The sequence below is a fragment of the Solanum stenotomum genome, chromosome 3, assembly GCF_019186545.1.
Source record: "Solanum stenotomum isolate F172 chromosome 3, ASM1918654v1, whole genome shotgun sequence".
Lineage (NCBI taxonomy): Eukaryota > Viridiplantae > Streptophyta > Magnoliopsida > Solanales > Solanaceae > Solanum > Solanum stenotomum.
The window spans coordinates 56151593-56163239 of record NC_064284.1 but is presented as its reverse complement, the minus strand read 5'-3'; positions in this window follow the sequence as shown (position 1 = coordinate 56163239).

The following is an 11647-nucleotide window of genomic DNA, read 5'->3' as shown; positions in this document are numbered from 1 at the left end:
ATTCATTTATTTTTTTTACTTGGACATGCTTTCTTAATATTTTATTTATGTATGTATTATCATTCACTAAGAAAATATGATAAAAAAAAATACCTTTACTAATAATGAATAATGTGTTGTCAGTATATAATTGTTCTTTCTAATAGTCAGTTTGTGGAATATTGTCACGCCCCAAACTCAAGGGGTGCAACTAGCTCCTAATGCCAAAACTCAGGCCCGAGTCGACCCTGCTGAACCATTTGCTACTAGCGCATGGCAGTCACATGCAATTAAGAAAACAAACAAGTATATCTCGACTTAAAACTAAGCCCTCGATCGGTAAGGCCCCTGTCAACAGATCTACAAAAGAAACAGCTACTCCCAAGAGTTCATATAAAGAAATTGTCAACTAGCACAAAAGTCCTGATTGGGCCGTCAAGGCCACCATGATCTCTATACCAAAACTGAAAGCACATATGTAGCAAGACAATGCATCACACAACTAACAAGCTTCAGCAAACCAACAAACTAGGCCAGCATGGCCATAACGTAGTTATAAACCCCACACACTAGTCTGCAAGCCTCTAAAAGTATTAACGATTGGCGGGACAGGGCCCCAGCCTACCCATAAAAATATGTGCAACAAAATCGAACAAACCTCCATACACTGGCAGCTCAGGAGGAAAGGGGCTAGCCAACTGGATAGAAGTCAATCTTGCTGCTAAGGAGTTCTACTCAGTCGTCTGTCAGGACCTGCATGCATGAATGCAGCGCCCCCAGGCAATGGGGCATCAGTACAAAAATAATGTATAGAGTATGAAAGGCAATAGGCTATGATCAAGTATCCTAATATACTGGAATAATCCGATAAATAAATCAAGGATAAGATAAGTGTACTGACCTGCTCCTAAATCTAAACTTATCAAAAATAATAAAACAACAACCTAACAGAGCCCCCATAAGCTCGGCAGGTACAAACAGCACACAAGACCACCTACTCAGGCCCCCATAAGCCCAGAAGGTGTCAATCAGTCTATATACCCCTATCGATAGTCCCCTAGCCCTGTAGGCAATCACATAGCCCTCTTAGGCATTAATATAGCCCTATAGCAGCACATAGTTCTCTTAGGTATTAACATAGCTTATAGACAACTCATAGCCGTCTTAGGTAACAACATTGCCATGTAGGAAGCCCATAGCCTTCTTAGGCGTCAATATAGCCCTGTAGGCAACTCATAGCCCTTCTAGGCATCAATATAGCCCCGTAGGCAACATATAGCCCTTTTAGTTATCCATATAGCCCCATAGGCAGAACATAGCCCTTCTAGGCATAAATCACATTCCTGCAGCTAACCACAATAGCCCCAAGGGCAACAATAACAATCAAATCGTTAAAAGCGAGCAATCTAGTTATAAGTAACCTGTACAAATAGATTCTAAGTCTTGTCCAACATAGGGACGCTACTAACTGAATAAGAATCCCGACAAGGGAGGATTAGATCAACTCGAGCAGCCAATAATCAACAATAACGGCTACAAGTATATCAAGTATATTAAGGAACATGCCGTAAGTAGGGAATAGCCTTAACATACCTTTTTCGCTAAATTCACGTGGCCTAACGACTTTTACTCATAACTACCTCGATACTACAACAAGGTAGGACCATAATCAACACACAAAATAAAAGATACCATGACAATACGATAAAAGATATGTATTTCCGTCGCAAATTGCTATTTGTTGCTTATAAAAGCTAGAGTCGATGAAAGAAGGGTCTTACCTCGATCTTAGGTTTGTAATACGCCTCAAAACCTTCAAATATATTCAAACCCTTGTTGTCCCAACACTAAAGTGTGATATGCTACGAAATCGATAAAATAAATTATACCACGATGATGAGCCCAACGCGTAGAACAACTTTCGTCAAGGACTTAAGTCGAGAAAATCTATACTTCACTTGATCCTAGAAATGGGTTTCTCTAATTTCTCTGGTTATTACCTTAAAAATGAAGAAAAAGATCGAAGAAGAAGATATATGTAACTTTCCACCGACCTAGGGCCCCACCTCACGTGCCTGCTTGCGTAGTCCTACGAAAATGCAAATATCTCTCTATTCTGAAGTCGTATGAACAAACGGTTTGATGCGTTGGAAACTAGACTCGTAGACCTTTGATTCGATAGTTTAGTGGGCCCCATAACTCTTTATAGATTGGGAGAAAACCTCCAAGACATTTGACCCAAATTTCAGAGAAATCTTTAAGAAGGAACTTACGATAACTTCCGCCAACTTTTATTTTGCCACTTACCTAACTTCAAAACTTGAGATGCAACACTTGAACACTTAAAATAGGACATACCACATCATTCTTAATTTATTACCCACCCTCTTTGTCTTTCCATGGAGATACGAGTAATTTTAGACGTTTCGAAAAGTCGGGGTGTTACAAATATAATGTAATTTGATTATAATATTTGTTAGATTTCAAGAGATGATTATTGTTAGTACTATTGAAAAAATAATACATAGATGTATTACAAATAGTCTAAATTTCTTCTTTCTTTTAATATAATTATTATTTTCTTTATTCATATTTTTTTATCCAATTGATATACCATATGATGAAGAATTTGACATATGGAGCAAAATATGATGGTGGATCTACTTGCAAAGAAAGATGATAGAAGAGGGGGGAGGGGGGGCGGGGGGATAATTAGAGATTATTTTTGCTAAAACATTTTTTACTTTGACTTGTATTAGTTATTTAGCTACTTTTGCTAAAAAAATAATGAAACTTTGGTTTGTATATATAATTTAGCTACATGTATTGTCAATGCTTATCATTTGGTCCTTTTTATGAAGCACAATTAATATAATTATCTCATTTCAACCAAAAAAAAAAATTGTGAAGATTAGAAGTTTCATTTTTATTATACTTGCAAAAAGTAATTGAAAAAATAAAATATTGATTTCATGATGCCCTTTTTTTTGCGCATGTAACAATCTATTTTCGTCGCTATTCTTTTTTGTTTGAAATGTACTTATAATATTTATGTAGTCATCGATTATTATATTTTTTTGTTCTTTTTTTATATATTTATTTTCACCCGTTACTTTCATTTATTTATTTTACAAAGAAAATCAATGCGTAATTATTAATGCATTTAATGTCTAATAAAATTGTACATTTGAATTATTTATAACTCATGTCTCTTCATCATACTTGTAACTTCTAATCTTAAATATTATTCATAACTGTTTGTATGTTTCATTTTTCATAATTCTTATAAATATTTAATTAGTGTTTAAAAAATTATAATAAGCAAATGTAATAATAAAGACACAATAAATAAAATTCAAATTCTTTTTTACAAAATTAGAATTTGTATAGAAAATTAGTACTCCTACAAAAGATAGAGGAAATTAAAACATACAAAATATTTTTAACATAATATAATATATTGTTATTTCAAAATATTACCTCTTATTCCATTTACTTCACCACGGTGAATATTTCGTTCTACTATATACATATGAATAGTTTGCACTTGAAAAGATGCAAAAAAATATTATATTTTATATGTATCATATCGTAGATGAAGAGAAATATCAATATTATCTTATATATTCGACACTAACCTAAATATGTTATAAAATCAAGCTCCGAACAATATAATATTAAGCGAAGAAGACAAGATAAGTAGATGAAGGAGAAGACTTTTCTTCTTATTCAAGTGTGTCATCCAAATGGTGAGTGATATCTCTATTTATAGTGTTGAGATATCACTCCCAAAGGTCACCAAATTAGTAGATACATGTTTATCCATTAATGTTCTTATCATCTTGGAAGCACCCATACATGAATTGAATTAATTCTTGGATAGATGTAATAGACAATCTACACAATACAATAGATTTATAACACGCCCCCTTGGATATCAATAGCTAATGTGTTTCTTTAAAACCTTACTAGAAAAAATCCAATGGGAAAAAGCCTAGTGAAGCAAAAAGAGTACACACATCTCATAATACGCTTTAAATGTTGCCTCGTTAAAAACCTTACCAGGAAAATCCAACTTGGGACAAAACCATGGTTAAGGAAATTAGTAAAACGCGTATTTCACTCCCCCTGATGAAAGTTTCACTTGATATCTCGTAGACGACGCATTCAAATCTTGTATCTCAACTTCTCAAACATTAATGTTGGCAATACCCCAGTGAATAAATCAGCAAGATTATCACTTGAACAGATCTGTTGAACTTCTATCTCACTATTTTGTTGAAGATCATGTGTGGAAAAAAAACTTTGGTGAAATATGTTTTGTCCAGTCTCCTTTGATGTATCCTCCTTTCAATTGAACTATACATGCAACATTATCTTCGTATATTGTGGTTGGTATATTCTTTTTCAAAGAAAATCCACACATTTCCTGAATATGGTGGGTCATTGATCTCAACCAGACGCACTCTCAACTGCTTCATGGATGGCTATTATTTCTACATGATTTGAAGAAGCGGCCACCAATGTTTGCTTCATTGATCGCCAAGCTATTGTTGTGCCTCAACACTTAAGCAAATAGCCAGTTTGAGATCGATCTTTATGAGGATGATAACGTTCAAATATACTTCTTGATAAAAAATATAAACGATCTTATGCAATATATTTACCCAACTATGAGTCGGGGTCGATCCCACAGAGAATATGGAAGAATATTGTTAATAGCAAATATTTAACTCGATAGTCGTTATATAAAAATGGGGGGATTTAAATTGAAATAAAATAAAAACAATAAAAAAATAGCTTTGTACTAAGTATTTATTTATATTCAGATTATTAAAAGTAACTAGGAATGTGTTCCCCATAAGCTCATAACGCAGTAATCCTAATAATAGTAATCCTTTTCTAGTGTATTACATGCAAAGTGATAAGTTAGGTATCTCTAAATCCTTGGTCCGACATCTAGAGAATTTCACCCCGCACCTTGGTCCGACTACTGTGTATAATTTACTAGCCCTTACCTTTACCTCATATTAGACATCATAATCGATGTTTGACTTAGTTATTACTTCGCACCAATCGACACTAGTCTATTAGATAGTATCACACTAAATCTATGCTGATAATTCTTTTCTTGTTGATTACCTCTTTGGTCCGGCAAGTAGCAACAAGACGAATTCTAACGTTGGCCACCGTTAAAAAGACTTCTAGACGAAAGAATTATCAATGCATGCTTCAACACTATTCACGAATTACTTAGTTATTAGTCATACTTTGTTAATCGCTTATGGTTTCCACAACCCTAGTTATGAAAGTTAGTTACTTATTATCTCAAAAACGCAATCAAAATTCATTAAAATAAATATGCTTGTGTTAATCATAAAAAGTTAAGAATAATAGCTAAATTATCTTTTATTAATCACGAATACAAATAAATAATAAAGGAGAAGAAAGAATAAACCACAATTCTCCTGCCTCCACGGCGGCTCTTCCAAAGTTCCTAAGCTAGAAGAAATTTTATATTGTGTCTTGTATCTTGGTTCTTCGCTTTTAAATAATTATTTCTATGCACTATTTATAGATGTAGAAAACTCTAAATAAAATAATTGAGTCCAAAATAAATTAGGAGTCCAAAACCAAAAGGAATTGAATTCCTTTTTCTTTTTCGCCGGGTGAACAGTAATGCCGCCTCAATGAATTTGTTGATTCTGCACCGCCATTCATCAATTGACCAGTGCATTGAGAGACTGCCACGTGGCAACTTATTCATTCAACTTAAATCTTTTGCAATTCGCAATATGCCCTTTTTAAATAAATATAATATTTTATTCACTTTAATCCAATAGGCTGACAACTTGATTTTCTTCTTGAACCTTCAATCTTTAATTCGTTTCAGCTCCAAACTTCTCCAATTTTCCACCAATTTAATCCTATAAATAAAATACACAATTTAGCACAATCCATCAAATTAATGCTCAAAAAGGACAAATATAAATAATAAATGTGAGGAAATAATGATTAAAAATATGTATTTTTAGCCTCATATCAGCGGATCAGATAAATATCCAGCATCTGTGTAACCAATCAGTTCTGATTTGGATTCATCGAAATAGAATAAACTCATGTCCATGGTCCCCCGAAGATATCTAAGTATGTGTTTTACACCATTTTCAATGTCTTTTTATTGGAGTGGAACTGAATCTTGCCTGTAAACTTACTATAAAATAGATATCTGGTCGAGTATTGTTAGCAAGGTGCCAATTGCACTAAGATATGGAGTTTCATCACCAAGAAGCTCGTCATCATTATTTTGAGATCAAAATGAATCTTTATTTATGTCAAGCGATCTCATAATCATTGGGTACTCAATGAATGTGATTTCTCCATATAAAATCGCATCAAAAATTTTTTGTGTATGTTAATTGATGGACAAATATTCCATTCGTCAAATTTTCAATCTGTAGGTCAAGACAAATTTTTGTCTTTCTAGGATCTTTTCATTTTAGATTCCCTTCTCAAACACTCAACAACTTTTGAAAGCTCTTTAAGAGTGCTAATAATGTTCAAGTTATGAACATACACAACTCTTATAACAAATTTAGATTCTGATCTTTTCATAAAAATGCAAGGATAATTAGGGTCTTTTTTGTATCATTTCTTCCTTGATTATTTCAATTCATATAAGGATTCTTGAAACTTTATTGAACAAGTTTCTTTCAAACCCTTTACATGCTTCAGGCACGTTAAATGCTTCAAGAATTTTTAGATAGGCTTAATTGTCTAGCTAGACATGACAATTATTCATTATATGCATTCAAGTTTTTCATATGTTGCTAGATCAAAATAAACCTCATTGCATCCACCATAGGAGATAATATCTCCAATAATGTCAAGACTTTTGCAAAAAAAACCTTTATGCTCCAAGGCACAAACCGTACTTGATATCTTACGATTGTACTATTGCATAATAATTAATTTTTACCCCATTGACATTATACCTTGATTTATGGACTATTAGTCCAAAACGTCACTTTCTAAGCGAAACAAAATATACTTGAATTATGCATTCTATTTGGCCAATCATTTAACTGTCCACATTATGTGACAAATTTGAATCAAGATCCTTGTCACGATCTATATCATTGAGCGCTACTTCATATCAAAGATACCGTCGACGATTATTTGATATCGATTCCAATATGACATAACTTATCGAGATCTCTTCATTTTCATCATTTTTAGGTACATAAACCTTTTTCAAGGTTTTATGAAGTGATATGTCGTGGTGCTCTTTTATAGCACTTGCCTCATTATCATGACCATATTGATCATTTGTTCTTTTCCTTCTTCAAGGAATTTTACATTTGGAACCGATTGGTCTATTACGCTTCAGGCGTATCATAGACTCTGTCCTTCAAGGACTTCTCTTTGGAGCATTTGCAGCTGAATTATAACATAGGATCAGTAAATTCATCTTGCAATAGATTTGCAACATTATGCAAAAGATTTATCCCTTGAACTTCAAGTTCACATTATTATTATTTTTAACAAGGATCTAGATAATTCATAATTCACCTCACATATAATTTTCAGCTATCAATCATCTCTCCCCCTAATGTTAGAAAATCTAACATTCATCCCAACATCATTTGGGATTCATCTTTGTGTGTGGTGGGGATTATTGTGACCTTAATTCATTTCCAAATTTATTCCCACACTAAAGAATTGACTTTAACACCTAAGCACAATTTAAGAATCACCCAACACGACATTATACGTAAATGAATAATAGTTTGGGTCTTCACTTGATTTTTTTTTGGGTGTAACATATATTAATGGTGTTAAGTGTTGGAGGGATTGGGGGGGGGGGGGGGGGGGGGNNGGGGGGGGGGGGGGGGGGTATTTTTTTGGAGTCTCTTTTGATGGATACTAGACTGAATGGTGTAAAGTTCGTCTTGTTGTAGTGCCTCAGGATCTATCCACTCCTATGAGATGTTACTAACTTTTTCTTCTTGTTATTAGATATTTGTTGGTAGAGATTGTGGTGTTGTTTGTTGAGTTAAAGTGTGTTAATTGTATTGACGACCTTAACACCTTATTGATTGGTTATGCCTAATTTTTTCAACCTTATTGATTCTCGAATTTGGTGTGTTATGATTGATTGGTCGTGCTTCATAGCGACCCCTTGGGTTTCAATTGAAAGGTATGTTAAGTCTTCTTTTTTTCTTTTTGGCGTGACTTTAAAGACCCAAACATGTTATGACTTGTATATTATTGTTATTCGACTTGTGGACTTATACTATTGAGTTGGTAACCACAACATAATATATTGTCTATCAACAACACTACATTCCTTATGTAGCAGCCTAGAAAATCATGTTATGATTTTATTTTGGTCGTCTATGATTACATGTTATTGTTGTGACATTTTATTATCTAGTTGTTGCCTATGGGTTTGTTCTGGCCTCAGGAGACAATAACACTATAAAAATTTGGAGTGCACATGTTTATTGATACACCGAGTCTATGGGCCAAGAAGCTACATCGAGCCTACGGGCTGAGTAAATCATACCTACAGAATGAGCAGACTATACCTACAAAGAAACAATAATATTTAACCATGGAGCCCAAGGGTTGTACTGATTCACGACACCTACAAATTCTGATAGTTCAGTTCAGATAATCACTAGGGTCCATGTAAAGGGTCAGTAGCAGTATTTACCAATTATTTATGCTTGCTAGGGCTTATGGTAGTTGTGTGTTGTTTGTACCTGTTGGGTTTATGAGGGTTGGGTTGGGTTAGGTTATCATTTGTTACGTGTTTATCTATTGTTTTATTGTAGGAGGGTAAAATGTTATACTTTGTTTTACTCTAACTTTTTCGTTCAATCATTATTCTCCAGTTTGTCTTACATACTCGGTACATTATTTTGTAAGACACCTCATTGTATGGAGGCATTGCATTCATGCTTGCAGATCCTGAGCAATGATCTGACAGGCCCATCGAGTAGCACAATTGAGTTTTCAGCAAATTGGTTGACTCATTTCCTGTTAAAGAATGACAAAAGTCCCATATTGGTGGTTAATGAGATGAGTGGACTCCTTATAAGGCTTGGGCAATCCTCCTCCCTTTGAGCTAGCTTTTGGGGTGTGAGTTAGGCCTAAGACCTAATTTAACATTTCCTTTCGTAGTTTCCTAGAGTCTTAGAGATTTGCCTGTTTTGCTCTCTCTATAGCTTTTAGGTAGGTTAGAAACCTATTGCCTTTTTCTTTTAATCCCCCTTTCAATCATTAATATCAATTAATTACAGTAATTGAACTCATCATCCCATTTTCATTACTCCCCAACACACACATGAATGGAAATACAAGATACAAGTTTTACAAGGTTTAGAAGTTCACTTGCCTTAATTCAATCAAAAGTCAATTCGAGACTTGAAATTTTTCTTTCCGAACAATGTCCAAAATCACATAATCTAATCAAATAATTATCACAATAAAATTTCGGAAATAACAACACCCACATCATATACTTTGAAAAATCGGTCAAATCTACTCAAAAACCCAATTTCAAAAAAGAGGGTTGAATCCATAAATAATTACTTGAATACATTATCCAAGACATTTGTAACCCATTGGTGAAAATCATTTCGAAAAAGGATTTGAAAGCATTTCACAATCACCATTTTACTTCAAAAACTCAAGTTCTTGAAAGTCCCCTAATTTATCATTTCAAAACCTTGATTCGACACTTATAAACATAATAATAATGGGTAAATGAAGATTTAAGATTAGGAATCGTTACCCAAATATTTCTTCTCAAAAATCTTATTCATATCGTCACACCAAAGCTCCCAAAACTCAAAAATGAAGAGATGAGGATGAAACCCTGAAATTTGGAAACATTATGTCTAGGAGTCCTCCATGAATGCGGACAAAACAACTCATAAAATCCCCGCGAATGCTCCCCTACCTCCGCGAACACGGAGGTCAACACCTTGACCTTCCGCGACTGTGGTCAAACCTCCGCGAACGCGGGAGTCCCAATACTCTACCCTCCGCAAACGCGAAGGTCCCAATACTCTACCCTCCACAAACGCGGAGGGTAGACATCAACAACACATTAAAAAAATCAGCCAACACAAAAGCTTTAGGACGAACATTCAAGATTCATTTGCAACCCGACACACACAAATAAAATGTTTAATTTGACTAAACTCGATGTTTTAGACTCAATGAAATCATCGAAACACGAATTCAAGGTTTTCTTGACTTGAAATTCATGAAAGTAACAAAAAAAAGACATAATGCCTAGAAAAATCAGAACAAGTTGTGGACCTCTAAAAGTTCAACCAAGACCCCTCCTAAGCCTAAAATTATCCCCAAATCCAAGAGAAATGTCGAAAATACAATTCGAGCATCCGAACCCCTAATATTGACCAAAATCAACCCAAAAGCTAAAATTTCAACAATTTCCATCTTAGGACCTCAAATCCTAAAAAAAAAACTCTAAATCTGAAACTGACAATTTTTTGTAGACCAATTTTCATATTTCGAGAATGATGGAATCGAAGAAATTTCATTTCGAGACTTGGATCATTTTTAGTAACTTTATCCTTTCAATTTTTAAAAATTTCCATAATTTATAACTTTCAACTTAAAACTCAAAACTAATTTCAAAATCCAATCAAAAATGACTCTGGGCCAATATTGAAAGGGATAAAACGATAATTTTATAATTTTTTCTAAAAATAACCTTCTGGATCATTACATTCTGTCTAAAAAGTGATGAATTAAGAAAACATAAAAATGACAAAAATAGAGAATCATTGCACTATCTTATAGTAGCGTAAAACAAAGTTAAGCCAAGACTACAATCTAAATCACACGAGTGAAAATAAATTAATCAAGAAGGGACTCAAGATCTGAATTGGTCTAATACCTCGTAGATTTAAAAAGATATATAATACCAGATTGCTACTTAAGACCATTGAAATATATTGTAGTTTATTATTAGAACTAATCTATTATCAAATAAAAATTTGGAGTTAGAATTTTTGGAGTCAATTACACGATGGCTTATAGTCGCTTCCATCACTCCTAACAAAATATTTAATATTTCATTATTTGTAAATATAATATATAAATTATTTTACACATAAATTTATGCGGTATGATTCAATAATTTTGGGTTTATTATTACAAACTTAAAAGCGCACATAATTTTTTTGTACGATATTAATCCATAAAAAAAGTCTATAGTTTTATTAAAAAAACCCGAATAAGTGGTCGAATATAGTTTGGTTCAATCGATCTTCAGAAAATTATTGGCATCTCTACATGACAGGTTGCCGATATGAATTAATTTCTCAATTTCAATTTGTTTGGGTGATTTTGACTTGACATTAAGTTTTAAAAAGTATTTTTTAAAAAAAAATTGTGGTCTTTGAAGATGTTTGAACATATATAAAAACATGATTTTAAATTAGCATTTGAACATGTGATTTGAGATCATGATTTCAAATTTCAAATCCTCTAAAGCCGAATTTGAAATTTCAAATCGTGCGTTAATACTTTTTAGAATGTAAAATTTGATCCATAACTAAATATTTTGTAAAAAAATAAAATTACATATCATTTTAAATTTTGTAAAAAGAGACCCAGGCTCAAT